This window comes from Micropterus salmoides, unplaced genomic scaffold (assembly GCF_014851395.1).
Source record: "Micropterus salmoides isolate LMB-PRFRI ecotype aquatic unplaced genomic scaffold, ASM1485139v1 Ms_hic_scaffold_348, whole genome shotgun sequence".
In the NCBI taxonomy this organism is placed as follows: domain Eukaryota; kingdom Metazoa; phylum Chordata; class Actinopteri; order Centrarchiformes; family Centrarchidae; genus Micropterus; species Micropterus salmoides.
The window spans coordinates 6,870-13,566 of NW_024042795.1; the positions used below are offsets into that span (position 1 = coordinate 6,870).

The 6,697-nt window shown below is 41.5% G+C and overlaps 1 long non-coding RNA gene across 1 annotated transcript; it reads left to right on the forward strand.

Annotated features, from left to right (window-relative positions):
• Positions 1-3,591: 3,591 nt before the first annotated feature.
• LOC119884468 lies at positions 3,592-4,193 on the forward strand. The gene is made up of 2 exons (XR_005441021.1): positions 3,592-3,892; positions 3,992-4,193. It is a non-coding gene; the product is annotated as an uncharacterized LOC119884468 (long non-coding RNA).
• Positions 4,194-6,697: the final 2,504 nt, after the last annotated feature.

Consider the following 6,697-nt stretch of genomic DNA (forward strand, 5'->3'; position numbering starts at 1 on the left):
GAAGCTCTGCAGTAGCTCTGAGTAACTGGAGATACAAAACGAGTACACAGGTCTTTATTTTCCAGATTATTCCCATACAAATGGATCTTCTGCTTTCATACGGCATGAAAACTTTTAATAAAACATACGATCAACTCTGGAAAGGTAGTTGTGATATGACGATATGATGTGAAATGAGGGCAGCCCTACTACTATGCTATTTTATTTTATAAACACCAGCATGTCCCTTAATCATGAAGATAATTTACAGCATTTTACAGCACTTTACTTCTGGCTTTTGTCTGCCTCAAATCTGCGTGTTCTCTTTTTCCTCTTCTCCTGTGAATTTTTTCTCCACACTGTTCGGCCACGCACACTCACGCACTGACTGAATGCTGTGTTGATGTGTGTGTGCATGCAACCATGTTAGAAACAGATGGGAGGCCGACGGTCTGCAGGTCTATAGCCCCTTTCGACTCGCCTTTGTTTGGTTTTCCATTATGGAAAAGTTGTACCTGTTCCTGCTACCAGGTACCTTTTTTCGTATCACCTCCGTCGAGGTTCCAAGCAGCTGAGGCGATACTAAAATGTGAGGTGAAAACACAGCAGTCGCTCAACCTTCTGCCAACTTTTTCATTATTAGTAAAAAAGTATAGGCTAAGGAAGGCGGCCCACCGGCCCAGAGGTTGGCCGGCCTACTGGCATTTGTCACGTGTGGATATACAACACAACCCTACAGTGATATACTGTGATACTTATTACTTATGATTGCTCATATGATACTCAATATTGTGTGACATGCTTATCTTGGGTAACTCAGCAGTTAAGACAGTTAGAGGCTTGTGCTGAATAACAGGAAACCGGGCCCTGACAATAATACACTCTGACACACTTCACACTTTTCTGAATACAGTCACACACACACTCACATGACAGCCCTTAAGGCACACTAGAAATATTCTACACCTATTGACAACTTCCATATAAGGTAACATGGGATGTGCAGCTGGGTGATGTCTCATCAACACATACACAGCTTAGCGGAAGAGCAGTCAGACCCTTACTTAGGTAGCGCGCAGGAAGGGTCTCCAGATATATCTGTATTAATAAAGGTGTGATTTAAATCTGATCTCTCGTCTCCTCTAAGTCCTTTTACATGAAACAGCTCGGGGAAGTCGTTGTACTTCAACACAAGGTACTCCAGATGGCCAGACCGCTACTGCTGGTAATGGAAAAGCGGCTTATGGGACTGTGGCTGCCCTGTGACAGATTATTCTTTTATATTCTCTTTGACTAAAGTCTGGATGTCATATTTGGCGAACACACCCAGCGAGAGAGGTGAGAGAGTGAGACAGTTGTGTGGACTCTCCTGCTATTAAAAAAACTTGCTTTGTCATCGCTGCCGCTGGTTAAGTTGATAATTACCGTCAGACCAACACAGCACTCAGGCCACCACGGCCGTCTGCTACTTTAATCTCCACAACGTCTTCTTGTTTACAGTGTGGTCGGTCAGTAGCGCACAAGACAATAGGCTTCACTAATGGACCAATGAGCAAACACTATGTGCAGGTAGTACTCATGGGAGTTGTAGTGTCGTAGTGTCACATTGAGACTACTATTCACCACCCTACGAAGTGGCTAGTGGGAGTCACTGTGTTACCCGCCACGACGGAAATCCACCCTCACTTGGCAGGTTGGCGGGTGTTAATGTCAAGCCCCAAAAGGTTTATAAGGTCTGGATATACAGAGTGGCCCTCAGAACATAGTACTAAGAGTGAGTAAGTGAGATATTAGTATAGCAGATCAAAATGTATTTCCTGTATTCAGCACCTTTAACACCAGTGATTACAAATTATTTATAGTAAATTTCCCACCAATACACATAATTTACACAGAAGTTAAGACAAGGAACGTGATAATAGGGAGACCAAATTACAGATCAGTGAAGTAACTTGGAGTCGTTCCAAACCGTTTTTGTCAGAAACTCCAGGTCAGATGAACTTATACACTCACTCCTCGTCATCAACATTAGATTATCCAGTACCTTTAGTCAAATACTTCAGCTGTTTATCCATGCTGTTTGTCAACTACTTGTTGCTAATTATTTCAACTTTTTTCAAGTGGCAGTTAAATGTATTGCTGTGTTTATGAGGTAAACTGTATCAGATAATATTTTAAGCATTTGACTGGTGATGGCTTTCAAAAGTCGACACAATTCAGATTGTTCATAATCAACATTTTGTGAACTTGAGTTTATAAAGTTTACATTGTTAAACATATAGAGATGCTGCTGGTGTAAAAAACAGACGCAGCTCTCTGTTGGAAAGAAAAAGAAGTAAATGTCTGGTGTTGCAGAGATCACATCACGTTCCATAACACCACACATCAAATGTGCCAAATGCTTCACAGTATAAATGGAGATGTACAGTACCTTGTACTGAGAGGAGAAGCACAACAAATCCACTCGCTGCTGTTAAACTCATAGCTGCTCCTTACGTCTGTTAAGTCACATCAGCAGGTAGATCAGATACATGAGAAATCCTGTATGTCAGTAAGTCACTGTAAACATTCCTAATGAAAAGGGGAGGATGTGGTCTTTGACCAGTTTGTCTCTCTGGGTTTGTTTAACAGACACTGACGTGTTAAAAGCTGCCCTCTTTACATTATGCAAAGATGAATGTCTGTTAAACTCAAGTGTCCAAGTTAAAATGAATCTTTATTATTCTTACTTGTTTTGCATGATGCAGAAACAGTGATGTTTTATGAGTGAGTCCCAGTTGTGTTTGTCTCTTGCAGGAGGAGGACAAACATTCACGCATCATCACAGGACTAAAGCATTACACATTCCTGCTGATGGTTACACACATTTCCACTGATCGACAGTTGTTGGCAGTAACTTGCAAAGAAACAGAGCGATGTGCAAACATGCAGGACTGAAAATATTCAAAGGATTCTGCCGTGGATGACTTTGCTCAGGACCAAATTTTGATTCAACATCTTCTTCATGACTCTTGTACGTGCAAGAAATGTCCACTAGTGAGCCTTTGGAGACACATATGCCTCTGTTAGCGTGCAGTGTTTGACTATATACACCTGACAGAAAAACGGCACAGGTACAACCACATTTTTCACTGCAGTAACACAGAGCAGGCAGTGCTACTGTAGAGCTCAATGAGAAATGCATGTTGCTGATATAGAAAGGGGAAGTGAGGTCACTCACACATATACTGTGTATATAGGCCTACCATATCTATATAGTGTAAGATGAACAAAACAGGAGGACTGTACTAGCTGACTCTTATGTTGACCATTCACTCCGGTCAGAATGCAGCTGACGGGACCTCAGTGTTCATTCTCTGCACTTTATTAATCACATTGGAGGCAGAGCAGAACACAGGGCACTTAAACAGACTTTAGGTTTAGATTTGTGAACTTGTGAAATACAACAGAAATAAATAATAAAGTTTAGTGCATATACATAGCAGAACATTCACCATTATGTACACGGGTTCCCTCAGGTTAACGTATTCGTAACAGAGGAACAATGACATTCACATCACCTGCTCTCCTGTTCAAACATACTGTAGGTAAAGATCACCTTCTAGTCTATATTACTGTAACACCCTCTTGATCGTGACCCGGGCTGGTGGCTGTGTGTGTGTGTGTGTGTGTGTGTGTGTGAGTGGCTTTTGATTTGCCTTTTGGGTGTTTGCTGTGTGCTTGGTGGGTTTTGTTTTTGTCTGTCTTCTCTTCCATGTCTCCTGGAGCTGGTGGGCGTGGTCTCCAGTTCACTACGGCTGTCGCACACTTGTTCTCTGTCTCAATCAAGCACCTGTTCTGCATTCACTCATCACCGCTCACTACTTAACCCTGGCCAGATCTCCAGTCCTTCTCAGATCGTTGTGTAACCTGAGTACGCTTCACACCAGCCTCTGATCACAGTTTAAACCAAAGTCTAGTTAGTTCTCTGTTTCCTGTTTGCCTGCTAATCTGCTCTGTCTTTCGTCTTCAGGAAATTCGCCCTGTTCCCCCTGGGTTACCTGTCCTCCCCACCAGCCTGCACAGTCGTCAGGAGTAATCCCCACCTCCCCCCGCCTGCCAGCTCCCACAACTTCTCCCTCCTCAACGGAACCCGGACCTTTCCCCGATCCCCCTCAGCTCACCTATTCCCTCTCTGTTCGTTGTAACCTAAAACCATAAACCTCTTAAATTCACCATCGGCTCCGGTCTGCTTTTGGGTACTGCTTCAAACCCTGACAATTATCCTTCCAAATACCGTTAATGTCTGTGAAATAGCGACTCTAAACACTGAGCTAGCTAGTAAAGGTGAATACTCCCACTGTACACTGCAGTGGTGAAATCACTAAGCTCATCATAGGGCTGCTGCTTTTTATTTTATTATTATTATTATTATTAGGTTTTTTTTACATGCTGTATGTGCAGTCATGGTACAGCACATTAACTAAAAGATAACTATGGATGGAGTTATGTAGGCCTACAACGCACAAAGATACACTCAAGGTATAAAGTAGATTTGGTAAACAGAAATAAACTATATTCAGTGGAGCAGTGCTGAGGATGAATTTGAGTTTAATCTGTCTGATAGTTTGGGGGGTGGTGGTGCTGGTGGTGCAGCAGCAGCTGAAACTTCTATATCTCACCTGGGGCTCCGTCATACGGTGACTGGATCATAGGGTCACTCCAACAACCTCATGGCAAGCCATCCCACCTCTCCCACCATTTGTAGCGAAAGTCATCCTACCCGGGTCTACAGGGTACTAAACATGCAACTTGCCCACAATGTCAAAGACCCTGGCTTCTTATTCTTAGGCCGGCTGGGATTTTGTTCTTTATGTGCTGAAGAACCAGTTTCTCAAAGCACTTCATCAGAATGGGGGTGAGTGCCACAGGAAAAAATGAAACCACAGGAAACCATGTCACAAAGCTTAAATCATCACAAACTGGTTTCTGAACATGACAATGAGTTCACTGTAAATCAGCAACTGCCTGATGCTATCATGTCAATATGGACCAAAGTCTCTGTTTCCAACACCTTGTCGAAAATATGGCACAAGGAATTAAGGCAGTTTTGAAGACAAAAGGGGATCCACCCCGGTACTAGCAAGGTGTACCCAATAAAGTGAGTGAGTGTATATTGTAAAAGGATTAGGCTAGTGGGGGCTATAGCCTCGTCACAAATCTGCATAGGCCCAATTAAACACCCTCAAGCAGTTTTTTGATCAAGAAGTGAAGACACGGACAAGTCAGGCCAAGACCCTGTCTCTGAGGAGGGCAAAGAAGGAGAAAAGAAAGCAGTTAGAGAGAGAAACATTTGAGGGAAACTCCTGAGCCAAGACATGAGGATGAGCATGTGGTTGATATAGATGTACCCAAATCTACACTGGTTGCTGACACTACACTTATGTCAGCAACCGGTGAAGAAGCAAAGATGTTAACTAGTAAAAGGCGACATATTCTCTTCTTCCATTTCTCCTCTGTTGAACAAAAGTTACTGTAATGTTAGCTTTTAGACACATCAAAGCTGCATGGGGGCAATTTACTGAGGCCAGACTTTTGCTCATGTAAATGTGTGATAAAGTTATACCATATCTAATTCCTCCCCCTATTAGATAAGTTGCACGTCCAAAGTATGTTATTTAATTACACTAATTACTGTGATTTTGCTCTGTAGCTTGGCTTACATACAATCAAACAATAACTTTATTGTTTGAACAATAACTTCAAACAATAAAACATAAAATCAATAAACAATAAAAAATAAATCAAACAATAACTTTATTCATGTAAGCTGTTGATAAGGATCCTTTTTAATGTGGCTACTGTCTGAATTTCATAATCTGATGGCGGAAGGAATAAAAGATTTGGAGTAATGATTACTGTATGTATGTATGACTGCTTTCATTTATTATATTTTTTCATTTATTATTTCATTTATATTTGTTATATGTGTGTGTACGGTAGGCCCTACCTGTGGGCATACGCTCATGTATAGCCTAGCCTACATGTAGGCGACATCTATATATAAATTTAAATTTACTCTAGCCAATAAATGCAGAAAGTTAAGTTGGTCAGAATAAAGAAAATATAATAAATATCATGAAATGAATTTGTTTAAGCTATGCTTTGGTGCCGCTACTGGCAGACGACTACTGACCTGCAGACGACTACTGACCTGTAGACCAGTGGCCTACTGACCCCATAACCCCAGCTCCCTCAGAATCAGCAGCCCTGCCAATCTCCTGCTTCTCTCTCTCCTTAAATATCTTTGAATATCCATCTGGTCAATGAACGAAAGAATATGCAGGTGCAACAGCATTAACAGGGACACTGTGACATTTAGTTTTCACTGACAAAACTCTATGGGGACTGATATTGTTTTGAAATATAAGACTTTAGTTAGACTAGCTAGACTGTTTTCCATTGCCAACTAAAATCCTCCCTTTCCTTTACCTCAAGTAAACTTAGCTAAAGTTAAGCGAGTAACAGTCATTTAACAACAGCTTACAGTTTCACTCTGTGTGACCTTTGAAGGGTATTTATTGTTTTCCTTTTGTTTACATTTTGAAATCCAGATAGCTCTGATATTGACTGAGGGACAATTTTAAGTGGTCTGCAGTCACTCTGAAGTGATACTGAGTCAGTGGAAACAGGAGGTTTTCTTTATTCATCAATCTGAATTTAGAAAAAGTCAGTGAAA